At 43.9% G+C, this 27,681-nt stretch overlaps 2 pseudogenes; one reads left to right on the top strand and one right to left on the bottom strand.

Annotated features, from left to right (window-relative positions):
- Positions 1-10,093: 10,093 nt before the first annotated feature.
- Positions 10,094-11,834, bottom strand: LOC100987151 (small ribosomal subunit protein eS6-like; annotated as a pseudogene).
- Positions 11,835-20,974: 9,140 nt separating this feature from the next.
- On the top strand, positions 20,975-21,280 carry LOC112441383 (large ribosomal subunit protein eL43-like; annotated as a pseudogene).
- The last annotated feature ends 6,401 nt before the right edge of the window (positions 21,281-27,681 follow it).

Here is a 27,681-nt window from a genome sequence, read left to right as displayed (position 1 = left end):
TCTCTTCACTTACTCTAGGACAAATTCAGAAAACCATGTATGGCTTACAAAGTCATTCGTGATCTGGCCCCTGTTTACCATTCCAGAATGATATCTCTCTCTCCATTCACCCTCTTTTTTTTTTTTTTTTTTTTTTGAGACTGAGTCTTGCTCTATCGCCCAGGCTGGAGCGCAGTGGCGCAATTGAACCTCCCGGGTTCAACCAATTCTCCAGCCTCAGCCTCCCAAGTAGCTGGGATTACAGGCACACGCCATCATGCCCAGCTAATTTTTGTATTTTTAGTAAAGACAGATTTCACCATGTTGGCCAGGCTGGTCTCGAACTCGTGACCTCAAGCGATCCGCCCACCTCGGCCTCCCAAAGTGCTGGGATTACAGGCATGAGCCACTGCGCCTGGCCTCTCCATTCACTTTCTTAAATTCTATGTTCCAGCTGTATGTTTACATACCCACGGCTCCCTGTATAATACTAATAATAGCAACAATGACCACCATCTATTGTTTCCTATGTATCAGGTTTGTTCTAAAAAACTCTTCCTTCTGGTTCAAGTTGGTGTTTGAAAAAGAAAGACAAATAAAAATAGATTAATAAAAGACTTTCTGCATTAACTTATTTAATATTTACAACTCTACTAGATATTAACTATAATTATCTCCATTTCGCAGATGAGAAAACAGACGTGGAAAGGTTAAATAACTATCCAAAGTCACTCAACAAGTAAATGATATAGAACCTGAATACAACCTGCTTACCCTGCCCTCACCCCTTCTATCTGGGTCTTCGTACACGAGGCTCCTTCCACCTGGAAGACCCTTCCTTTCCTCCCCCATTCTTCACTTGGCTAACTCCTCCTCCTCGTCCGAGAGTTCCCCTGTAAACATCTCCTCCTCTGAGAAGGTTTCCCTTGCCAGGCTGCTATCTCCCCTCAATGGCAGTTAGACTCCAAAGACAGCACCCACTGAATGATGCCTCCCATAACCATGGCCTTACGTAGTTCTCTCGGATATTGAATCTCAGTTGACCCTGTGACTCACCGTGGAATACAGCAGAAGGGATGCTGAATAAATTCCAGGGCTAGGTCATAAAAAGCCTTGCGAATTCCGCGCAAGTCTCTTGGAAAAGTCACTCTGGGGATCTGTAAGGAACTTAAACAATTCAACAAGCAAGAAATAAACAACCCCATTAAAAAATGGGCAAAGCATATGAGCAGATACTTCTCAAAAGAAGACATACATGTGGCCAACAAATATATGAAAAAATGTTCAACATCACTAATCATTAGAGAAATGCACATCAAAACCACAAGGAGATACCAACTTACACCAGTCAGAATGGCTATTATTATATATATATATATATATATATATATATATATATATATATATATTTTTTTTTTTTTTTTTTTTTTTTTTTTTTTTTTTGAGACAGAGTCTCGCTCTTGTCGCCCAGCCTGGAGTGCAATGGCATGATCTCGGCTCAGTGCAACCTCCACCACCTGGGTTCAAGCGATTCTCCTGCCTGTCTCCCGTATAGCTGGGATTGCAGGCACACGCCACCATGCCTGGCTAAGTTTTTTGTATTTTTAGTAGAGATGGGGTTTCACCATGTTGGCCAGGCTAGTCTCGAACTCCTGACCTCAGGCGATCCACCCGCCTCCGCCTCCCAAAGTGCTGGGATTACAGGCATGAGCCACCGCATCCGGCAGAATGGCTATTATTAAAAAGTCAAAAAATAGCAAATGCTGGCAAGGTTGCAGAGAAAAAGGAATGCTTACACACTGCTGGTGGGAATGTAAATTAGTTCAGCCACTGTGGAAAGCAGTGTGGAGATTTCCAGAAGAACTTCAGAACTGCCAGGCATGGTGGCTCACACCTGTAATCCCAGCACTTTGGGAGACGGAAGCGGGCAGATCACCTGTGGTCAGGAGTTCGAGACCAGCCTGGCTAACATGGTGAAACCCCGTCTTTACTAAAAATACAAAATTTAGCCGGGTGTGGTGGCATGTGCCTGTCATCCCAGCTGCTTGGGAGGCTGAGGCAGAAGAATCCCTTGAACCCAGGAGGCGGAGGTTGCAGTGAGCCAAGATTGCACCACTGCACTCCAGCCTTGGCGACAAGAGTGAAACTCCATCTCAAATAAATAAATAAATAAATTAGTTATAAAGATTAAATTAAGTACTGTTTATAATGTTTATCAGTAGCCTACTGTATGGTAACATTCTCTACCTAATATATATATCTATAATATATATATATATCTATATATCACATGTGACTAAATATATTTCTAGCTAATTATAGAAAGAGAATCTGGTCTAGTAATAATCAGGGCTTGTCAAAACTCACGCCAAACTACAACAGAAAACATGTCCCTCTAGATATGTGAACTTATTTCAATGCTTTACATTGTATAATTAAGTTATTAATTATATTTCTCTTACTTGAAAGCCCATATCCTTCTATATATTAAAAAATGAAGAGGGGGACTGATTCTTACACTTCGGCTTGTACTAAATAGGAGATTGAACTGGCCTCTCCGTGAGGGCAGAAAATGCGTCTTGTTCATCCTCATATCCCCATGCTGATAATAGCACCTGTATATGGTAGCTGCTAAGTATGAAATGAATGAATGAATGAATGGGTGAATGAATGAATGAATGAATAGAAGAACTCACAATACCTGAGCACATACAAAGTGTCAGGACTAGGCTGAGCATTTTATCTAGAGAATCTCATTTACTTTTCACAACCATCCTATGATACTGGGAACACAGTTGTTCCTGACAGAAACCATTCTCCTGTATTCAACACTTTGTTCAACATTTCCTATAACACAAACACAGGGATGATCTTTTTCAGAGAGGAGAAGTGTGGCTTGTCTCACTGGCCAGAGAGAAGGCTCTCACAGCCACACAAAGTTTGTCTTCAAATTGCTACATATATACGTGAATAACCTTTGAAAGTTTAGATCAGCTGGTGGAGGAAATAGAGCTGAGACAACCACCCAGTAACTGGTGCAGAATGGGAGCCACACATCTAGATCCCTTCAAGGCCATTACTGGATATATGCAATTCATGGATGGCAGGAATTTCAACTGGGGAGATCAAACTAGATGTCAAGAGACTTATTCAAATAACCTCTCTAGTTCTTTGAGGAAAGTCTTTGCATTTCTTCTTTGAGCAGTCCCTACATTTGTGCTTTCTGTCAAAGAGAGAATATACCTATGTCAGTCTGGGTACTGAAAAAAAATCAGTAAAAATTGAAATGCCCCAAACCATTAGGAAATGAGTCATATTATATAATTATATAATACATATATTATACCTAAATAATAAGCCATTTGTAGGCCGGGCATGGTGGCTCATGCCTGTAATCCCAGCACTTTGGGAGGCAGAGGTGGGCGGATCACAAGGTCAGGAGTTCGAGACCAGCCTGGCCAATATGGTGAAACCCCCGTCTCTACTAAAAATACAAAAATTAGCCAGGCGTGGCGGCAGGCACCTGTAGTCCCAGTTACTCGGGAGGCTGAGGCAGGAGAATCGCTTGAATCTGGGAGGCAGACATTGTAGTGAGCCAAGATCGTGCCACTGCACTCTAGCCTGGGCAGCAGAGCAAGACTCTGAAAAAAAAAAAAAAAAAAGCCACTTGTGAGATAGTGGCTTCCAGGTTTTTCATCTCTTTGATATAGCAATTATCATTGCATCAATTACTTTGTAGTAATTTTCATACTTAACTTTCACTCTCATCAGGTGGTCATCCCCTTAAGGGTAGAGACTGTGATTAACCACCTGTTTATATACTCCAAGTCCCCTAGCATGGTGCCTAGTTAACTGAGCATATCCAGTCAATGAAGTACTTTTATATTTTATATATAAGTATATATATATATTTGATAGGTAAATGTATTCACACTGTTCAAAACTCAAAGTTACATAAGGATATATAAAGTCAACAATTTCCCTTCCTTAGCCCACTGAACACCTGGTTTCCCTCCCTGGAGGTATCAATGTTACCTGTTACATAGTTCTTGTGTAATTTTTGAGAGATATTTCATGAATATTCAAACAAATATTTTGAATATACTCCTTTTTTTTTTCTTTTTTGAGACAGGGTGGAATGCAGTGGTGCGATCATGGCCCACTGCAGCCTTGACGTCCCAGGCTCCAGTGATCCTCCCCTTCAGCCTCTGGAGTAGCTGCAACCACAGGCTCATGCCACCATGCCTGGCTAATTTTTGTTTGTTTGTTTCTTTCTCTGTTTGTTTGTTTTTGAGACGGAGTTTCCCTCTTGTTGCCCAGGCTGGAGTGCAATGGCATGATCTAGGCTCACCACAACCTCCGCTTCCTAGGTTCAAGCGTTTCCCCTACCTCAGCCTCCCGAGTAGCTGGGATTACAGGCGTCCGCCACTATGCCCGGCTAATTTTTTGTATATTTAGTAGAGACGGGGTTTCACCATGTTGGCCAAGCTGATCTTGAACCGTGGACCTCAGGTGATCCACCCGCCTCGGCTTCCCAAAGTGCTGGGATTACAGGTGTGAACCATGTACCCGGCGAAATTTTGTATTTTTTGTAGAGCTATGGTTTTGCCATGTTGCCTAGGCTGGTCCCAAACTCCTAGAATCAAGCGATCCACCCATCTTGGCCTCCCAAAGAGCTAGGATTATAGGCGTGAGCTACTGTGCCTGGCCAAATATACTCGTTTTAGCACCATGATAGCATATTATACACTGTTCTCTAGGTTGCTTGGACTTCAGGTAGTAACTGAAGTAAAAAAGGATATAAGGCAGGATGGGATTAATCCTAACAGTCTCTGTGAGAAAATTGCTAAACGGCTAATAGTTCTCTGGGGAGGTTCAAGGTGGTGAGGCAGGCAGAATTATGGCTTGAGGTTGGGGGTGATAATAATAATAATTATTATTTTTTGAGACAAAGTCTCGCTCTGTCACCCAGGCTGGAGTGCAGTGGCACAATCTTGGCTCACTGCAACCTCTGCCTCCTGGGTTCAAGCAATTCTCCTGCCTCAGCCTCCCGAGTAGCTGGGATTACAGGCGTGCACCACCACACCCGGCTAATTTTTGTATTTTTAGTAGAGATGGGGTTTCACCATGCTGGCCAGGCTAGTCTCAAACTCCCAACCTTGTGATCTGCCTGCCTCGGCCTCCCAAAGTGCTGGGATTACAGGCGTGAGCCACTGCACCCGGCCAGGGATGATAATTATACTAGAAATATGAACTGGGTGACTTCCCTTAAATCTTAGTGTCATGGCTAGAGGAGGGATAGGATGGTTAAGCCAGACTTGCAACTAATCCTAACAAATTAGCATGTAGCAGCCAAGAGGTTATGGTTACCTCAACGGTCAGCACAGGTCCTGGCAAAATAGTAGGCACTCCAGAGGAGTTAATTAATTATTTTGTGAATAACTACTCTCAACCCATCTCAACTGGATCTAATCTAATGATATAATTATTGCCTTTCATCCCTAACACTATAATATTGTCTCATATATACAACCAGGCATGGGATTGGTTTCGAAATTCAGATTGGGTGAAGAGGGTATCCCCACAGGAGAAGAGCCCTAATATTGAGTATTGAAGCCCATGCAGAATTAGAAGGATGTCCCTGAATCATGGTGGCCCAGAATGGCAAGTCTAAGCCTATAAGATTGGGAAAGCATCCACAGAGGGATGGGAGAAGGAAGAAGGGAGGGATGGGCCAGCCACAGGAGTTGGAGCCCAAGCATGGCAAGGAGGGCATGCACAGGGGGGATTGGACCAGCACAGGCTGCTGGAGCCCCAGAATATGAGGAAGGTGTCCCACATAAGGGCAGCATGGTGTGAAGTGTTTGAGTGAATGCAGGGTGATGGGGGCATATGTGTGAGGGTGGACTGGCGTGGGATGTTGGGGCCCATGCAGGAGAGGAGGATACCCATGCTATGAGACGGCCTGGCACAAGATGTTGGAGTCTAAGCAGAGTGATAAAGATGTTCCCATAGAAGGGTAGCCTGGAGTCAGGTACTGGAGCCCGAGCAGGGAGAGCAGGGCCACACCTAAGCAGCCCGGGGTGAGAAGTTAGAGAGGAAATGGGGCAAGCAAGGCATCCCAGCAGGGAGGCAGCCCAGGATGGTGTGTCAGAGCCCAGGTAGAGTGGCAAGACCATCTATGCAGAAGTGGGGGTAGTAACAACTATTGGTTATGCAGACAGGGATTGATCAAATAAAAAAATACGAAGGATAATAATAAAAACCATCATTCTTGGAGAAGAGAGTTAGGAAAGGGGAGAGGAAGAAAACTAGAATAAACCCTGGGCTGTTTAATTGGAATTAGAACTATTAAAGCTATGTTTTCCAGTATAGAGAGATAGATATAAAAATAGGTAAATGTAAATATACGTATACATGTATGAATGTATATTCATATGGACACAAACACATACATACATTCCGTAGCTCTGTCCACTAAGAGGGCCTAGGAGCAGTAACACTCCAATACTAACGACAGGGATCGCCATGGTTTGTAAAACTGGTGGCTAGATAAAAAGCATAAAGGGATCTCTGTGCTCTTGCAGGTGTCATATACTAAGCTTTGCTGAGGAGAACATCTTGATCCCGCTGTCAAAACATCTGAAGCCCATGGTGATCGGAATCTAACTAAAACTGCGAAAAAAAAAAACAAAAACACAAAATACCCCAGGCTCACTTTAACTTCAGATTATACTTACTCAGCTTCCTGTAGGATGTGTCCTTTGTTGGGAGCAAATATTACTTTAACCTCTATTTTCCATTTTATGCAATGTCCAGCATAAATTTAAAACCACAAAGCACCTAAAGAAACAAGAAAATATAATCTATTATCAAGAGAGGAAATCATCAATAAAAGCTGGCCCCAAGTAGGCCCAGATTTTGCAATTATAAATGGGCTTTAAAATAACATTAACAAATATGACAAAGGACCTGGTGAAAAAGGTAAACATCTTCTATGAACAAATGAGAAATTTTAACAAAGAGTAGACACTTAAAGAATGAAAATACTAGGTCGGGCGCGGTGGCTCACGCCTGTAATCCTAGCACTTTGGGAGGCCAAGGCGGGTGGATTACGAGGTCAGGAGATCAAGACCATCCTGTCTAACATGGTGAAACTCTGTCTCTACTAATACAAAAAATTAGCCAGGCGTGGTGGTGGGCGCCTGTAGTCCCAGCTACTCAGGAGGCTGAGGCAGGAGAATGGCGTGAACCCAGGAGGCTGAGCTTGCAGTGAGCTGAGATTGCACCACTGCACTTCAGCCTGGGCGACAGAGCGAGACTCCATCTCAAAAAAAAAAAAAAGATTGAAAATACTAGAAATAAAAAACATATCAGGCTGGGCATGGTGGCTCATGCCTGTAATCCCAACCCTTTGGGAGGCTGAGGCAGGCAGATCACCTGAGGTCAGGAGTTCGAGACCAGCCTGCCCAACATAGTGAAACTCCATCTCTACTAAAAATACAAAAAATTAGCCGGGCATGGTGGCAGGTGCCTGTAATCCCAGCTACTCGGGAGGCTGAGGTGGGACAATCACTTGAATCCAGGAGGCGGAGGCTGCAGTGAGCTAAGATCATGCCACTGCACTCCAGCCTGGGTGACAAGAGCGAAATTCCATCTCAAAAAAAAGAAAAAAAAAAAAATCAGAGGCCCGGCACGGTGGCTCATGCCTGTAATCCCAGCACTTTGGGAGGCTGAGGCGGGCGGATCACAAGGTCAGGAGATTGAGACCATCCTGGCTGACACGGTGAAACCCCATCTCTACTAAAAATACAAAAAATTAGCTGGGCGTGGTGGCAGGCGCCTGTAGTCCCAGCTACTCGGGAGGCTGAGGCAGGAGAATGGCCTGAACCCAGGAGGCAGAGCTTGCAGTGAGCCGAGATCACACCACTGCACTCCAGCCTGGGCTACAGAGCAAGACTCCATCTCAAAAAAAAAAAAAAAATCAGAAATGAAGAAGTAATTTGATGTACAGTAGACTGGACACAGCAGTGGAAATGAACAGTAAACTTAAAATCAGATCAATAAGAATATGTCATGCATTGCTTAACAATGGGAATACATTCTGAGAAATGCATCATTAGGCAATTTTGTCATTGTGTGAACATCATATATTCACACATACCACACAGCCTACTACACATCTAGGTTGCTTGGAATAGCCTATTGCTCCTAGGCTACAAACCTGCGCAGCATGTTACTGTACTGAATACAGCAGGCAATTGTAACCCAATGGTAAATATATATCTAAACAAATCTAAACATAGGAAAGTTACAATAAAAATACACCATAAAAGATAAAATATGGTACACCTATATAGGGCACTTACCATAAATGGAGCTTACAGGACTGGAAGTTGCTCTGGGCGAGTGAGTGGTGAGTGAATGTGGAGGCCTAGGACATTACTGCACACTACTGTGGCCTTTATAAACAGTGGACACTTAGGCTACTCTAAATTTATTTTATGTATTTATTTATTTATTTGTTTATTTTTGAGATGGAGTTTTGCTCTTGTTGCCCAGGCTGGAGTACAGTGGCACAATCTCGGCTCACCACAACCTCCACCTCCTGGGTTCAAGCGATTCTCCTACCTCAGACTCCCAAGTAGCTGGGATTACAGGCATATGCCACCATGTCCAGCTAATTTTGTAGTTTTAGTAGAGATGGGGCTTCACCATGTTGGTCAGGCTGGTCTTGAACTCCCAACTCCAGGTGATCCACCCACCTCGGCCTCCCAAAGTGCTGGGATTACAGGCATGAACCACTGCGCCTGGCCACTAAATTTTATTTTTAAAATTTTTCTTTCTTCAATAATAAATTAACCTTAGCTTACTGTAACTTTTTAACTTTATAAACTTTTTCATCTTTTAGCTTTTTGACTCTTTTAATAACACTTAACTTCAAGCACACATTGTACAGCTGTACAAAATATTTCCTTCTGTATATCCTTATTCTTTAGGCTTTTTCCTTTTATTTATTTATTTATTTTTTTTAAGACTGAGTCTCGCTCTGTCACTCAGGCTGGAGTGCAATGGCACGATCTCAGCTCATTGCAACCTTTGCCTCCCAGAGTCAAGCGATTCTGCCTCAGCCTCCTGAGTAGCTGGGTCTACAGGTGTGCACCACCATGCCTGGCTAATTTTTTGTGTTTTTAGTAGAGATGGGGTTTCGCCATGTTGGCCAGGCTGGTCTCAAACTCCTGACCTCAGGTGATCCACCTGCCTTATCCTCCTAAAGTGCTGGGATTACAGGCATGAGCCACCATAACCAGCCGCTTTTTTCTATTTTTAAAATTTGTTATTTATGTTTCTGCTTGAGGTTGTTTTACAGTCAACTTTATACACATATATATATAATGTAATGTTATATATATGTGAAGTACACTCTAAAATAATGATAAATGTATACTAAATACATAAACCAGTAACATAGTCTTTTTTTACCATTATCAAGTATTATATACTATACATTATTGTGTGTGCTATACTTTTATACAACTGGCAGCACAGTAGGTTTGTTTACACGAGCATCACTACAAACACAGGAGAAATGTGTTGCACTACAACTTTATGATGGCTACATCACTAGGTGATAGGAATTTTTCAGCTTTATTATAATCTTATGGGGCCAACATCATATATGTGGTCTGTTGTTGGCTAAACTGTCATTATACAGCACGTGACTGTAATCCGACTAAAACACAAATAGAAAAATGTTGGGGGGATAAAACAGAGCATCTATGATCCTTAGGATGATAGCAAATGGTTTAACATATTTGTAATTGAAGTCCCATAAGGAAAAGAAAGAGTGAAACAGAAGAAATCTTTGGAGAGATAATAGACAAGAATTTTCTAAAACTAATAAAAGAAATCAAGTCACAGATTGCATCAGCTCAGTGAACTCCAAGCAGAATAAATACAAAGAAAACCAACCTCAGGTACAACATAGTCAAAGTGTTGAAAATCAAAGATAAAAGTAAATTATTAAAAGCAGCCAAAGAAAAATTATGAATGATGGGTAATTTCTCATCAGAAACAGTAGAGGCCAGAAGACAACAGAAAAGCTTCCCCATCCCCTAATATGGTTTGGCTGTGTCCCCACCCAAATCTCATCTTGAATTGTAGCTCCCATAATTCCTACATGTTGTGGGAGGGACCCGGCGGGAAGTAACTGAATCACGGGAGTGGGTCTTTCCCATGCTGTTCTTGTGATAACGTCTCACGAGACCTGATGGCTTTCTTTTCTATTCTTTTCTCTTTTTTTTTGAGTCTGATCTTCTTTATTTGTTACTCAAAAAATCTTATTTCTGACTGGACTCAGACTTAGAAGTAGAAGCTCACAGAGAGGAAAGTCTGTGTCTCTTCGCAATTTGTTCCTGGCACTTCTCTTTAGCCTCCTTCATTCTCTTGCCTAAAAGTTTAGCATATTCTGCAGCCTCTTCCTTATTTTTCTTAGTACACGGCTTCTTCAGAGCAATATGCTGCCCTTTGTGCTGCAGGAAATGTGGAGTAACAAGATGCTGAATCTTGGGTGCTTTGGTCCTAGGTTTCTTACCTCCTTTGTTTGAGGGCTTTCTTACAACATACTGGCGGACATCATCTTCTTCAGAGAGATTGGAAAGTTTGCAGATTCTGCTAGCTTTTTTGGGCCCCAGGCGACGAGGCACCATAGTATCAGTCAGTCCAGGAATATCCTTCTTTACTTTTTTTTTTTTTTTTTTAACAATAACCAAGTTGAGAATGCTCAGATTGGCATCCACTATGCAACCACGAACTGATTTTCTCTTTCTCCAGTTCTCCTTGGTCTGTAACAGGAATGCCCCTTACTCCGTAGCAGGTGGACACGGCCATGGGTCAAGACACCCTGCTTCATGGGGAAACCTTGTTTGTTGTTCCCGCCACTGATTCGGACCACATAACCTTTCCATTCTTCACTCAGAGTGTCAGCAGCAACTTCTGTGGCCATAAGCTTCTCATAAAAAGTACGAAGTTTGCATTCATCATCCACTTCAATGAGTTTCTGGCAGCCAGTGACCGGGAAGGAGATGTTCAGCTTCATCTTGAAGCAGCTGAATGCCTCCAAGACCTGATGGCTTTCTAAAGGGAGTTCCCCTCTACTTCTCTCTTGCTTGCCACCATGTAAGACGTGCCTTGCTCCTCCTTTGCTTCCCATGATAATTGTAAGGCCTCTCCAGCTATGTGGAACTGTGAGTCCATTAAACCTCTTTTTTTCTTTTTTCTTTTTGTTTTTTTAGTAGAGACGGGGTTTCACCATGTTAGCCAGGATGGTCTCGATCTCCTGACCTCGTGATCCACCCGCTTTGGCCTCCCAAAGTGCTGGAATTACAGGGGTGAGCCACTGCGCCCAGCCAAACCTCTTTTTCTTTGTAAATTATCCAGTCTCAGGTATGTCTTCTATTAGCAGCATGAGAACAGACCAGTACACCCCACACCACCCCCTAAAAAATAGAAAAGCTTTCTTAAATAACTGAAAAAAAAAAAAAAAGCAAAACCTGTCAGCCTAGATGTCTATTTATATTTCTTTCTTCTTCTTTTTTTTTTTTGAGACAGAGTCTCACTCTGTCTCCCAGGCTGGAGTGCAATGGCATGACCTCGGCTCACTGCAACCTCCAGTTCCCGGGTTCAAGCAATTCTCCTGCCTCAGCCTCGCGAGTAGCTGGGACTACAGGCGTGTGCCACCACGCCCAGCTAATTTTTTGTATTTTTAGTAGATAAGGGGTTTCATCTTGTTAGCCAGGATGGTCTCTATCTCCTGATCTTATGATCTGCCCACCTCAGCCTCCCAAAGTGCTGGGATTACAGGTGTGAGCCACCGCGCCCGGCCGCATCTATTTATATTTCAACCTAAAGGTAAATAAGGATATTTTCAGAAAAAAGGAGAAATTCATTTCCAGAAAACCTGCTCTACCAGAAATGATTAACAGAAATAATGTCAATGGAAGCATAGATCTGTAGGAAACAATAAGAGACCCAGAGAGCATAAATATGAATCTAAATAGAAAAGAGAGCTACACTTTTTTTCTTTTTAGTTACATGATCTCACTCTGTTGCCCAGGCTGGAGTGCAGTGGCATGATCACAGCTCACCGCAGGCTTGACTCCTGGGCTCAAGCAAATCTCCTGCCTCAGCCTCTCAAGTAGCTAAGACCACAGGCACATGCCACCATCCTTGGTTAATTTTTTTATTTTTCTATTTTTTAGAGAGAGGGTCTTGCTATGTTTCCCAGGCTGGTCTCAAACTCCTGACCTCAAGCAATCCTCCCACCTCAACCTCCTAAGTAGCTGGGATTACAGGCATGATCACTGCTCCTGGCTTATCTACACATTTTAAAAAGACAATTGGCTGCCAATATAATAACAATATATTTCAAAATATATAACATTTAGAAGTAAAATATAGGACAACAAGAGCTCAAAGAATTGGAAATGGGTAAAAAGAATTGGAAGTGGGTAAATAGAATTAGTGTTAGAATCACAAAAGGAGAATAATTTGAAGGTAGACTGTTAAAGATATTTGTAATCTCAAGAAAAACTACTCAAAATAAAAGATGATTAGCTAAAAAGTCAATGGTATATTTAAAAATACTCAATTTATTGAAAAGTGGGCAGGAAAAGAGAAACAGAATGTATTAGTCCATTCTTGCATTACTATAAAGAAATACCTGAGACTGGGTCATTTATAAAGAAAAGAGGTTTAACTGGCTCACAGTTCTGCAGGCTGTACAGGAAGCATGGCAGCATCCGATTCTGGGGAGGCCTCAGGACCCTTTTACTCATGGAGGAAGGCAAAGCTGGAGCAGGCATCTTACATGGCAGAAGCAGGACCAAGGACAGAGGGGTAGGACACAGGGGCAGGTGCCACACACTTTTTTTTTTTCTTTTTTCTTTTTTGAGACAGAGTCTTGCTCTGTCGCCTAGGCTGGAGTGCAGTGGCGCAGTCTCGGCTCACTGCAACCTTCGCCTCCCGGGCTCAAGCAATTCTCCTGCCTCAGCCTTCCAAGTAGCTGGGATTACAGGCACCTGCCACCACGCCCAGCTAATTTTTGTATTTTTAGTAGAGACGGGGTTTTACCATGTTGGCCAGGCTGGTCTTGAACTCCTGACCTCAGGAGATCCACCCACCTCGGCCTCCCAAAGTGCTGGGATTACAGGGGTGAGCCACCATGCCCGGCCGGTGCCACATACTTTTAAATGACCAGATCTCATGAGAACTAACTCATTATCATGAGGACAGCACCAAAGGGGAAACCCACTCCCATGATCCAGTCACCTCCTACCAGGCCCCACCTCCAACACTGGAGATTACAATTTGACATGAGATTTGGGCAGGGACACAGACCCAAGCTATATCACAGAGAAACAAACAACTGGTGGAACAAGTAGAAAAAAATGTTATGGGTTTTTTATTTGTTAAAAGTAAACCTAAAAATACCAAAAAATCATGTTAAATACAAATGAGACAAGCCTGGGCAATAAAGTGGGATCCCATCTCTACAAAAAAAGTTTGAAGATTCACCAGGCATGATGGTGCATACTTATAGTCCCAGCTACTCAGGAGGCTGAGGTGGAAGAATTGCTTGAGCCCAGGAGGTCGAGGTTTCAGTGAGGCATGATGGTGCCACTACACTCCAGCCTGGGTGACAGAGTGAGACCCTGTCTCAAAAAAAAAAAAAAAAAAAAAAATGCTAATAGACTAGCCCCTCCAATTAGAAAACAGATAACAAAAATCTCAGGTTACTTTGTTTACAAGAAACATCTTAGAAATACAAAGACACAACCAAGTTGAAAGTAAAATAGTAAAAAAGTATATATTGTACAAACACTAAACTTAAGAAAACAATATTTGGGTTGGGCACAGTGGCTTACGCCTGTAATCTAAGCATTTTGGGAGGCCAAGGCGCACAGGTCACTTGAGGCTAGGAGTCTGAGACCAGCCTGGCTAACATGGTGAAACTCTGTCTCTATTAAAAATACAAAAATTAGCCAGGTGTGGTGGTACACATTATAATCTCAGCTACTTGGGAGGCTGAGGCAGGAGGATCACTTGAACCTGAGAGGCAGTGGTTGTAGCAAGACAAGATTGCACCACTGCACTCCAGCCTGGATGACAGAGCAAGACTCCCTCCCAAAAAAAAAAAAAAAAAAAAAAAAGCAATGTTTGGCTTGTTTATGGCTATATTAATATCAGATAAAGCATCTTTCTTTCTTTCTTTGTTTTTTTTTTTGAGACAAAGTCTTGCTCTGTCACCCAGGCTGAAGTGCAGTGGTGCGATCTCGGCTCACTGCAACCTCTGCCTCCCGCGTTCAAGCAATTCTCCTGCCTCAGCCTCCAGAGTAGCTGGGATTACAGGCCCCTGCCACCGCGCTCAGCTAATTTTTGTATTTTTAGTAGAGACGGGGTTTCACCATGTTGGCCAGGCTGGTCTCGAACTCCTGACCTCCTGATCCACCCGCCTTGGCCTCCCAAAGTGCTGGGATTACAGGCGTGAGCCACCGTGCGCGGCCCAAATAAAATCTTTCAAGCGAAGTGTATTCCAGAGATAAAGAATATTTCTTAATACTAAAACATTTAATTAGTTAAGACATAAAAGTCCTAAATCTGTATACACTTAATAAGAGAGCTTTAAAATATGTAAAGCAAAAATTAACAGACTAAAAAGAAATAAATGAATCCACAAACATATGGAGATTTTAATAACCCCTCTTAATAACTGTTAGAATAAGTTGGGGAAAAAAGTGACATCATAGAAAATTTGATAGCATTACCAATTAGTTTGACTTAATTGACTACAGAATATCATACTCAAAAATTGCAGAGTACACATTCTTTTGAAGTGCTCATGGAATATACACTGAGATGCGCTACATGTTAGTCCATAAACAAGCCTCAAAAAATGGCAAAAGATCAAATTCATTCAGGTTATGGTTTTTCTTTTTTCTTTTCTTTTCTTTTTTTTTTTTTTTTTTGAGACAGAGCCTTGCTTTGTCACACAGGCTGCAGTGCAGTGGCACTATCTCAGCTCACTGCTACCTCCACTTCCTGGGTTCAAAAGATTCTCATGCCTCAGCCTTCTGAGAACCTGGGATTACAGGTGTGTGCCACCACACCCTGCTAATTTTTGTATTTATAGTAGAGACGGGGTTATATCATGTTGGCCAGGCTGGTCTCGAACTCCTGGCCTCAAGTGATCTGCCTGCCTCTGCCTCCCAACATGCTGGGATTACAGGTGTGAGCCACCATGCCCAGCCCAAGTTATGTAATTAAATAAAATGTTTTTAAGATCTTCAAATATTCTGAAATTAAGCAACACTCTTCAAAATAACCTTGAATCGAAAAAAATCACAAAAGACAATAGAAAGTATTTCAATCTGAATGATGATGAAAACACAGTGTATCGGTATGTGCAGGATGCAGGCCAAGTATGCTGGCTCATACCTGTAATCCTGGCACTTTAGGAGGCCAAGGCAGGAGAATCACTTGAAGCTAGGAGTTCGAGACCAGCCTAAGCAACCTAGCAAGACCCCGACTCTACAAAAATTTCAAAAATTATCCAGGTGTGGTGGGAGGCACCTGTAGTCCCAGCTACTCTGGAGATTGAGGTGGGAGGGTCGCTCCCAGGAGGGAACCCAGGAGGTTGAAGCTTCAGTGAGCTGTGATTGTGCCACTGCACTCCAGCCTGGGTAATGAAGCAAGATCCTGTCTGGAAAACAAAAAAAGAAAAAAAGAAGAAGAATGATTTCATAATTAAAATCCCAAATCCAAATGGCTTCACCGTTCAATTCTATCCAACATTTAAGGAAGAAATAACAGCAATTTTACACAAACCAAACTCTGGTCAGCGTGATCATGTGGTGTGTCAGAGTGGGTGGAAAAGAAAAGTGCCTGAAAAGAGAAAAAAGAATGCCCCAAAGGTGCTCAGCTGACTTGAAAGTATTCTCAAAGTAGACGCAATGTTTTAAAGAAAGTTGTTCAAGAGACAGCAACTGTGGTGATGCCAGACACTGTCAAGAGGAAATGAGTGTGTGGTGAAAGATGAAAAAGATGACACAAAAATGGAGGCTGATATTAAGAGGAAAAAAAGGTTTTCTAGACCAGTATGGGCAGTAAACAGTATGGAAGAAGTAGAGGTAAAGAAAAAGGCTGAGGCCGGGGGCGGTGGCTCACGCCTGGAATCTCAGCACTTTGGGAGGCCAAGGCAGGCAGATCACTTGAGGCCAGGAATTCGAGACCAGCCTGGCCAACATGGTGAAACCATGTGTCTACTAAAAATACAAAAATTAGCTGGGTGTGGTGGTGCAAGCCTATAGTCCCAGCTACTTGGGTGGCTGAGATATGAGACTCACTTGAACCCCAAGAGGCAGAGGTTGCAGTGAACCAAGATAGCACCACTGCACTCCAGCCTGGGTGATAGAGCGAGACTCTGTCTCAAAAAAAAAAAAAAGAAAAGAAAAGTCTGAAGGCAAAATGAGAGGAAAGAAAGGAGAAGAGCAAAGCAAAGGTGGTAAAAGCAGTGAAGTGTTTAGACTGGTAGACTCTCAAAAATTTGGAAAATGCCACATGGCACAGATGTCTGATTAGAACGCAAATATTCATTTCAGCTCCTACCAAATAAAAACCATCTGCTTTCATATTTTAACTTGGCCTTTTGCTTCCATTCAAACCCAACATACTCAAGTTTGTTTTGGGAACTTGAGTAAAATACTTTATTTAATGCATGAAAGCTATACTGATGTTTTAATTGGATGCTGTCCAATATCCAGGTATTATCAGACATCAAAATTCTGCCAAGAATGTGGTTGTAATTTTTTGTTTTTACAACTTGGTAATCATAGTTAGTAAAGATAAAACAAGGCTGGGCATGGTGGCACACGCCTGTTATCCCAGCACTTTGGGAGGCCAATGCAGGTGGATCACCTGAAGTCAGGAGTTCGTGACCACCCTGACTAACATGATGGAACCCCATCTCTACTAAATACAAAGAAATTAGCCGGGCATGGTGGTGCATCCCTGTAATCCGAGCTACTTGGGAGGCTGAGACAGGAGAATTGCTTGTGCCTGGGAGGCAGAGGTTGCAGTGAGCCGAGAATACACCATTGCACTCCAGCCTGGGCAACAAGAGTGAAACTCCGTCTCAAAAAAAAAAAAAACATCAAATTTGAGTGAACTCAGATTTAAAGAAAGCTATTATGTAATCATATTATTTTAAAATATAACATTAGTGGATCTTATAAACAGTACTTGTTTGAAGTTTTTTGTATAATTCAGAATGAAAAATCTTTTGTGTATGAAAAATATTTTGTTTATAAAAAAAATTTTTTTTTTTTTTTGAGACGGAGTCTCACTCTGTCGCCCAGGCTGGAATGCAGTGGCACGATCTCCGCTCACTGCAAGCTCCGCCTCCCGGGTTCACGCCATTCTCCTGCCTCAGCCTCCCGAGTAGCTAGGACTACAGGCACCCACCACCACGCCTGGCTAATTTTTTGTATTTTTAGTAGAGATGGGGTTTCACCATGTTAGCCAGGATGGTCTCGATCTCCTGACCTCGTGATCCTCCCGTCTCGGCCTCCCAAAGTGCTGGGATTACAGGCGTGAGCCACCGTGCCTGGCCTTATAAAAAAATTTTTACACAAACCTTTCAGAAAATAGAGAATGGGCTGGGTGCGGTGGCTCATGCCTGTAATCTCTACACTTTGGGAAGCCAAGGCAGGAGGATCACTTGAGCCCAGGAGTTCAAGACCAGCCTGGACAACATGGTGAAACCCTATCTCTTAAAAAACAAATGCAAAAATTAGCTGAGTATGGTGGTGCACAGCTGTGGTCCCAGCAACTTGGGAGTCTGAAGTGGGAGGATCACTTGAGTCTGGGGAATTGGAGGCTGCAGTGAACTGTGAATCTTGCCACTGCACTCCAGCCTGGGCGATAGAGCAAGACTCTGTCTCAAAAAAAGGAAAGGCCAGGCACGTTGGCTCATGCCTTTAATCTTAGCACTTTGGGAAGCTGAGGCAGGTGGATCACCTGAGGTCAGGGGTTCGAGACCAGCCTGGTCAAAACGGTGAAACCCTGTCTCTACTAAAAATACAAAAATTAGCCGGGCATGGTGGTGGGCCCCTGTAATCCCAGCTACTCAGGAGGCTGAGGCAGGAGAATCACTTGAACCTGAGGGGCGGAGGTTGCAGTAAGCCAAGATCACGTCACTTTACTCCAGCCTGGGCAAAAAGTAGAGAATGAGGAAACTGTTTTTTTTTTTTTTTTTTTTGAGACAGAGTTTCACTCTTGTTGCCCAGGTTGGAGTGCAATGGCGCAATCTTGGCTCACCACAACCTCCACCTCCCGGGTTCAAGCGATTCTCCTGCGTCAACCTCCCAAGTAGCTGGGACTACACTGCAGGCATGAGCCACCACACCTGGCTAATTTTGTATTTTTAGTAGAGACAGGTTTTCTCCATGTTGGTCAGGCTGGTCTCAAACTCCTGACCTCAGGTGATCCACCCACCTCAGCCTCCCAAAGTGCTGGGATTACAGGCGTGAGCCACTGCGCCCAGCCGAGGAAACACTTCTTAATTCATTTTATAAGGCCAGCATAACCCTGATACCAAATCTTGCCAAAGACATTACCAAAAAAGAAAAGTATAGACAAATTATGATATATCCATGTAATGGAATACTACTGAGCAATAAAAAGGAATGAACTATTGAAACACACAACATGGATGAAACTCAAAATAATTATCCCAAGTGAAAGAGGTCGGATTTTAAAAAGAATACACTGTATTTAGCCGGGTGCTGTGGCATGCATCTGTATTCCCAGCTGCTTGGGAGGCTGAGGCAGGAAAATCGCTTAAGCCTGGGAGGCAGAGGTTGCAGTGAGCCGAGATCACACCATTGCACCTCAGCCTGGGTGTCAGGAGTAAAACCCTGTCTTAAAAAACAAAAAAGAAATGATTCCATTTATACAAAACTCTAAAAATGCAAACTACCTTGCATATTGACAGAAAGCATATCAGTGGTTTCCTGGTGTCAGGCAGGGAGGAGGAAGCAAGGAAAGGCAGGAGGGAGGGATGACAAGGAGCATGAGGAAACTTTGGGGATGATGGATGTGTTCGTTATCTTCATCGTGGTCACAGCTTCATGGATGTATATATATGTCAAAACCTATCAAATCCAGTATGTGTATGGGTTTTTTTTTTTTCGAGACAGGGTCTTGCTATTTTGGCCAGGCTAGTCTCAAACCCCTGGCCTCAAGCGATCCGCCTGCCTCAGCTTCCCAAAGTGCTGGGATTACAGGTATGAGCCACCACACCCAGCCATGTTTTTGATACCTCAGTAAATGTGCTGTGGGGAGGAGACAAGGAGAGAGAGAGAGAGAGAAAGAAAGAGAGAGGTCAGCAAGAGAGAAGGAAAGAGAGAGACAGAGAAGGGTGAGAGAGAGAGAGATTTTCCACGGGAAAAAATGTCCACAGTGAAGAATAGCTACAATCAAAAAGCCTGACAACACCAAATATTGGAAAGGCTGGAAGCAACTGAAACTCTCTTACCTGCTGGCCCTGGCATGTCCCAAGCACAGAAAGGAAAGCTGGAACATTTTGAGAAACACACTCCAAAGTGCAGGGATTCTTGAGGAGCAGGCCTGGGGAAGGGTCTCACTTGCCCAGGTCTAAAGTCGGTGCTGTTCAGGGGCTATGGGAGGTGGTGTTCCCCACTTTTCCTCCCGCAGAACTCCCTCACAATAGAAGGGGGTTGGGACCCAAGTCAGGCCCCAAAGCAGCACTTGCGCATTCCACACTCAGGCCGTAAGCGCACATTCTGATCAGCATGAGAGGACCACTCCAAGTTCCTAACATTTCTAACGAATGCAAAACGCTTGACCTTAAAGTTGGCCTGTGCAGGCTTATTTGGGGTAAATAGAAGGTTTCTATTAGGCTCTGGAAGCAGTGAAAATAGCTCACACACCTATAAACTCTCAAGGAACTGGAGAATCATCCTGGTTTGAAACCAGAATTTGAAGGCCCCACTCAGTTCGAACGTGGGAGATGGAGGTTGCAGTGAGCCAAGATTGAACCACTGCACTCCAGCCTGGGCAACACAGTGAGACTTCACCTCAAAAAAAGAAAAAAAAAAAAAAAAAAGGCTGGGCTTGGTAGCTCACACCTGTAATCCCAGTGCTTTGGGAGGCCAAGGTGGATGGATCACGAGGTCAAGAGATCGAGACCAGCCTGGCCAACATGGTGAAACCCCATCTCTACTAAAACTACAAAAATTAGCTGGGCGTGGTGGTGCACACCTGTAATCCCAGCTACTCAGTAGGCTGAGGCAGGAGAATCGCTTGAACCCAGGAGGTGGAGGTTACAGTGAGCCAAGATCACGCCACTGCATACCAACCTGGTGACAGAGTGAGACTCTATCTCAAAACAAACAAAAAAAGTTGGGCTGGGCACGGTCACTCATGCCTGTAATCCCAGCACTTTGGGAGGCCAAGGCGGGCGGGTCATGAGATCAGGAGATCGAGACCATCCTGGCCAACACGATAAAACCCCGTCTCTACTAAAATACAAAAAATTAGCCGGGCGTGGTGGTGCACTCCTGTAATTCCAGCTACTCAGGTGGCTGAGGCAGGGGAATCGCTTGAACCCGGGAGGCAGAGATTGCAGTGAGCTGAGATCACACCACTGCACTCCAGCCTAGGGATAGAGCAAGACTACATCTCAAAAAAATTTTTTTTAAAGTTAATTTCATAATGAAACATAAAATAATGCTTTTAAAGACTATTGCAGGCTCAAACCTTCGCGCTGACATGGCTAAATGCACCAATAAAGTTGGAATTGTCAGTAAATACAGGATCCGCTATAGTTAGTTAATTTCATAATGAAAAGTTAATTTCATAATGAAACATAAAATAATGCTTTTAAAGATTATTGCGGGCTCAAAACTGCGCTGACATGGCTAAATGCACCAATAAAGTTGGAATTGTCGGTAAATACAGGATCCGCTATGGTGCCTCCTTCCAGAAAATGGTGAAGAAAATTGAAACCGGCTAGCACGCCAAGTACAATTGCTCTTTCTGTGACAAAACCAAGATGAAAAGACGAGATATGGGGTTCTGGCACTGTGGTTCGTGCATGAAGACAGTAGCTGGTGGTGGCTGAACCTACAATACCACTTCTGCCATCACAGCAAAGTCTACAGTCAGAAGACTGAAGGAATTGAAAGACCAGATGTTTCTCCACCATTGGAGACATCACTAGCCTTTAATAAATGGGTTAACTTATGTAATAATTTAAAAAGACCATTATCAGCATAATTCCCTAGGGCTATTGTCCTAAACTTACTTTCTTTTTTTTCTTTGAGACCGAGTCTTGCTCTATTGCCCAGCCTGGACTGCAGTGGTGCCATCTCGGCTCACTGCAACCTTCACCTCCTGGGTTAAAGCGATTCTCGAGCCTCAGCCTCCAGAGTAGCTGGGAATACAGGTGCCCACCACCATGCCCGGCTAATTTTTGTATTTTTAGTAGAGATGAGGTTTCACCATGTTGGCCAGGCTGGCCAAACCTTCTTGATATGCATCCTATTCAACATAATATCTTTAACATACTTGCACATATGTTAAACAATTACATACATAATAAATATATACAAATATGCCATATCCATACATATTTATTATGAATTGTTTACAGCAAAACTTTACACTATAAAACATAAAAAATATAAATTAGAAATGGATGGGTTAAATACAGATAAAGGTTCTAGTGTCTTCCACACCCCAACAGACCGCCTTGTAATATGTTGTCCCTGGATGCCCGTGCCCCAGGGCACAGAAACAACTTTTTTAGGCCATAGGGAAGAGAAATGAGCCCTGGCTGCAGGCCACTGGCCAAAGAATGACTCAGGGACTCTGGAGAACACAGTAGGAGAAGGGGCAGGAAATGACTACATGGCTGAGTACCATAAAACCATGAAGTTTATGGACAGGCTGTAAATCTGAACATGACACCCTTCTCCCCTTTCCTCTCTCTCCCAGCAACCCGCCCAGGTGGGCCACTCTTCTGTCATTCCCACATAACCCTCTCAGTCAGAGACTTGTCCTTGTAGGGCCCTCTCGTCCCCTTCAAGGCTGCCCTTGGTGATCACACATAATTCTGAGTTCACCCAGACATAGATGCTGAAGAGGTGAAGTACAAAGTGTGACTTACCCACATGACGCACTGGCAATAGACCCTAGTGCCTGGTTAGGGGCATCACTGGCATTTACTAGGAAAATGAGTTAGGCTAGCCAGCCTTCTCTAAAGCATACTTCTGTCGCCCAACTACTCCCACTACTCTTCTCTTTTTTTGAGATGGAGTCTCACTCTGTTGCCCAGCCTGGAGTGCAGTGGCGTGATCTCAGTTCACTGCAACCTCCACCTCCTGGGTTCAAGTGATTCTTCTGCCTCAGTCTCCCGAGTAGTGAGATTAGCAGGCACGAGCCACCACACCCAGCTAATTTTTGTATTGTTAGTAGAGACGGGGTTTCAACATGTTGGCCATGCAGGTCTCAAACTCCTGACCTCAAATGATCTGCCCACCTCGGCCTCCCAAAGTGCTGGGATTATAGGCATGAGCCACTGCACCCAGCCCCCACTACTCTATTCAAAAAGGAGCCTTCGGTCTTCAAGACTGAAAAGCAGGGCCTGTTTTTTCTCAGGCAGATACTATGAACAAAATTCCACTGAACTTTTTTTTGAATTGAGGGAGTCTTTAGTGTCTGTCTTAAATGGCTAAGAGCTTGTGGGCACACTCTAAAACATATACAAACCTGTAAACATACACGTACTTCCTTTAAGTATCTTCAAAGGAAAAATGAACAGATTCTGGTGATCACCAACATCCTCTCTGTCTTCACATGCTGATTTTATGTGAGGGTTCACGTGAGTCTTCTGGCAGTCCAAAGGTCACATTTATCTTCTGGAGATTTAGTAAAAACACAAAACTATGGTGCTCAATTTCATTTTGTCAGCATAGGCTCACCCTGCAAAATTCCTGAATACCCTTGGATGAATTTAAGAAATCACGGAAGACAGAATAAAGAATAACTAGGCTGCGCCGGGTGCGGTGGCTCACGCCTGTAATCCCAGCACTTCGGGAGGCCAAGGCAGGCGGATCGCCTGAGGTCGGGAGTTCGAGACCAGCCTGACCAACAAGGAGAAACCCCGTGTCTACTAAAAATACAAAATTAGCCGGGCATGGTGGTGCATGCCTGTAATCCCAGCTACTCGGGAGGCTGAGGCAGGAGAATCCCTTGATCCTGGGAGGCAGAGGTTGCGGTGAGCCAAGATCACATCATTGCACTCCAGCCTGGGCAACAAGAGCAAAACTCTGTCTCAAAAAAAAAAAAGACTAGGCTGCACTTTTAAAATATGACAAACAAGCTTTTCTGATCCGCAGTTTCCTCGAGAAATGACTCATGACCTCCAGTAAAAGAAATAATATATGCCAGTCACCTGGCAAACTCCTAACACACAGGAGGCTCTCCTCAGCCCTATTGTAAAGAATCACTTATTTACTATTTACCTTTTAGAGACAGGGTCTTACCCTGTCACCCAGGCTAGAACGCAGCAGCACAATCATAGCTTACTGCAATCTCATCCTCCAAGACTCAAATGATTGTCTTGTCTCAGCCTCCCAAGTAGTTAGGACCATAGGCAGGGTCCGCCATGCCCAGCTAATTTTTTATTTTTTGTAGAGATGGGGTTCTGCTGTGTTACCCAGGCTGGTCTCAAACTCCTGGCCTCAAGCAATCCTCCCACCTTGGCCTCCCAAAGTGCTGGGATTATAGGCATGAGCCACCATGCCCTGTCCAAGAACCACTTATTTAAAACCAAACCAACAACCATTACAAATGTACAAATAGACGTATGCCAAATAAGAAACCTTTGGATAGTCCCCACTCTTGACCCACCCAGAAATCGCGACACGGATGTTGGTTTTAAGTTGGCACTGGATTTAATAGCTTGGGTAAGAGAGTTTCTAAGATATCAGGAGTTACCAGTGGACTCCTCCCCCAAAAGAATGTGTGAGGACAAGAGCCAGCGTCACAACAGTGAGAGTTGGCCCAGTATAAATGACCACCATGCTTGATTGCTGCTACTACTCTTTTGGACCCAGAAGGACAACTCCCCATCACTTTGGGCTGAAGGACATGTCTCTAGGATAAAATGAACGAACAAGCAGCTCACAGGTTACCCAGCACCAAGCTTATTTGATACAGGAGCACGGGCTGTGGACCAAGCCTACTGGATGGATACGCAGTGAGGAGAGAGGGAAGCAGTGAGGGGGGCCGGTGGCTCACAAACAACGTGTATTGGGATAGGCGGGGGAAATAGTATTCCTGACTTACAGACTGGGGTAGGGGGTGGGGAAGGGAGCAAACAAGGCAAGTGGCTTCATCAACATCCCAGAGGGAAAGGCAGGCTTTGGAAAAGAACCAAGTGTTTGGAAGTTGACGAGGAGGGCCCACAGCCAGGGACCACGCAGTAGAGACGACAGAGGAACGCGACCTTTTTTTCTAACTGCATCTGAACTTGCCTTTACTTCGGGGCTCCCAGTCCCCATCCTCTGGGTCAATCTAGCAGATCTTCTTGAAGGCTGACACCCTTCACATACCTGTAGGTAGTTCTCCTCCCCACCCTGACCCCTGACCCCTAGTTCCAGTGGGGCTGTCCTCCACTGTAGTCATACAAGGAGTCTGCCTCATCCGCCCCTGTGCCTCAGCCACAGCCCACTGTGAATCACTCGGCTCCGAATTAAAACTCCTTCCCTCTCCAGAGTGGTCTTTTCTTCCTTCTGCCATCTACTGGTGAAAACAAGAATGTCTTATTTTCTTACCTGCCTGTTGCCAATTTGCAAATAGCTTGGAACCTGAAAGTTCATTTGCATAATAATTACTTGTTGTGTGGAACATACTGAATGAGTAATGTGGAATTACACATATATACATACACACACACATAACAAACAGTGTATTTAGTATAAAGGGCAGAGGCTTGGAATCCAATTTGGCTTCAAATTTTTACTTAGCCCTTTACCAGCTGTATGATCTGGGTACGCTGCCAGTCTTCATCTATGCTAAAGGCAACAATTAATGATCATTATAATGACTAACACTTACTGATTGTTATCATGAGCCACAGTATAGTTCATTTAAACTTCACAATGCTGTACTATAACTGTGTGTCTTCAGATAAGAAGGTTGAAACACAGGAAGGTTGAACAACTTGTCCAAAGTCTCACAGTTAGTCAGGGGCCGATTTGGCAAACTGGCTCCATAGCTCATATTGAGAACAATAATATCGACTGTTCGGGATTGTTCAAAGAACTAGAAACAATACAGGTCAAGCCGCCTGACACGTCTTAGGTTTCAGAAAATGACAGATATTGAACATTTACTGCATATGGGCCCTGTATATTAGTAATATCCACAAATTAGGCATGGTCCCTGCCTAGTAGGAAGCACAATCACTATACAATACTAAGGCTAAGTTCAGCAAAAATAGCATCTGACTCTTTTTTCAGTATTGGTTTCCTAGTATCTGGCACACTGGCTAGGATATGGTGGACACTGGAAGGGAAGGAGGAAAGAAACAGAATTTTAAAAACTAGGTTCAAGATTCTGTGAGGCAGGCCAGGTGTGGTGGCTCACACCTGTAATCCCAGAACTTTGGGAGGCCGAGGCAGATGGATCACCTGAGGTCAGGAGTTCGAGACCAGCCTGACGAACATGGCACCCTGCCTCTATTAAAAATACAAAAATTAGCCTGGCATGGTGGCACATGCCTGTAATTCCAGCTACTTGGGAGGCTGAGGTGGGAGAATCGTTTGAATCTGGGAGGTGGAGGTTGCAGTGAGCCGAGATTGCACCATTGCACTTCAGCCTGGTTGACAGAGACTCCATTTCAAAAAAAAAAAGATTCTGTGACAGAGATAGGCTTGACGGTCTTCTTTCCATATTAACAAATGAGAAAACTCGAGGTTCAGAGAGGTTTAGTAACTCCCACAAGGTCACACAGCAACAGTGAACAGTCCGATGACTTACACTTTCCCCACCTGTTCCTTTCCCAATTCCTCCTGCTCCTTCCGGCCTCTTTGACAGCACTGGCAGATAATTGAAGGGTGATAGTGACAGGAGACATCCTTTGTGTTTGGATGGTATCAGGGGATGGATGGCTACGAGCAAACAAAAGCTCCAAGACTCTGAGCAGACCTTGGGGCCCACCTCCTAGAGACTGCATGGTTCCAGAGGAGCCCATTTTCTTCCTGTCTCCTTTCCACTTGGCACCAATCAGCTCTTCACTTCAGGTGAGACTGTTCAGTGCTATTTCCCAGACTTCAAGTTTCTGCAGTTATTTTTAGCGGTAGTTTTAGTGCATACCTGGGATAGGTGAGGCATGAAAAGGAATGCGGGTGTGGGTAACCCTTCAATCTCTAGAGTTATGGTCTGAGTCTCTTGTCATTCCAGCTAAAGAGGGGTGACTCACACCCTGATTTCTTATCTGCCCAGAGGCTAGATTTCACCCTAAGAACCATGTGGATTAGAATGTCTTGTATATTCTCTTAGTTTTAAGGACACAGTTTCTTGATGTTGCTTTGTTACCCACTTTTGATAACTTGGATCCTTTCATTTTCTGTAACCAACACCACAGCCTGTGGTTCTTTCTGGTCCTACTTCCCAGGGTTTTGAGGGACCCGGGGTAGATAAAGTCTCCAATTTAGGTTTGTGGGTGCCTCTGCAGGCAGGAAGCTACTTGGAAAACACTCTCTCTGTAAGCAAGATGTCCTTAAAGAGCCAGCCAAGTTCTGGGATATTCATTGCATTTTTTGAGAGACTGAGAAAGAATAATCATGATCTAGTTGGGTCTAGGCCCCTCTTAGCAACTACAATCCCCTCAGAGTGCCCTTAGATGACTGCTTCATGGTTCCCTGGAATTCTGGGCCTGCTTTAAGCCTGAAATAGCCTATCCAACTGAAACCCTCTCACTAGGATTCTAGGACTCCTTCATAAGATAGAGAGGTGTTTTCCTCATTCTCACTCTCACTCAGCTCTGTACAGAGGAAGTAAAACTAGGCTAGCTAGTACCATGAAGCCATTGTTATTGCAACTGCATACAATGAATACTATATAAATCAGTTTTATAATTCAGATGAGAAATAAGAAGACATTTTCTCTGGGCTGATATCACATGACTATTCCAAGATACTCCCTTTATTAAGTCATAAAAGTTAGATGTATCTGTTCACAATTAGGGTGGGAGAAGATTGTTTTGAAGCTCACAGTTTCTTTTTTTTTTTTTTTGAGATGGAGTCTCGCTCTGTCGCCCACGCTGCAGTGCAGTGGCGCGATCTCGGCTTACTGCAAGCTCTGCCTTCCGGGTTCACGCCATTCTCCTGCCTCAGCCTCCCCAGCAGCTGGGACTACAGGCGCCCGCCAACACGCCTGGCTAATTTTTCTGTATTTTTAGTAGAGACAGGGTTTCACCGTGTTAGCCAGGATGGTCTCAATCTCCTGACCTTGTGATCCACCCGCCTCGGCCTCCCAAAGTGCTGGGATTAGAGGCGTGAGCCACCGCACCCGGCTGGTGAAGCTCACAGTTTCTTAAATCAGGAATGCAGA

The sequence above is a fragment of the Pan paniscus genome, chromosome 10, assembly GCF_029289425.2.
Source record: "Pan paniscus chromosome 10, NHGRI_mPanPan1-v2.0_pri, whole genome shotgun sequence".
Classification (NCBI taxonomy): Eukaryota; Metazoa; Chordata; class Mammalia; order Primates; family Hominidae; genus Pan; species Pan paniscus.
This window is presented reverse-complemented; position numbering and strand designations above follow the sequence as displayed.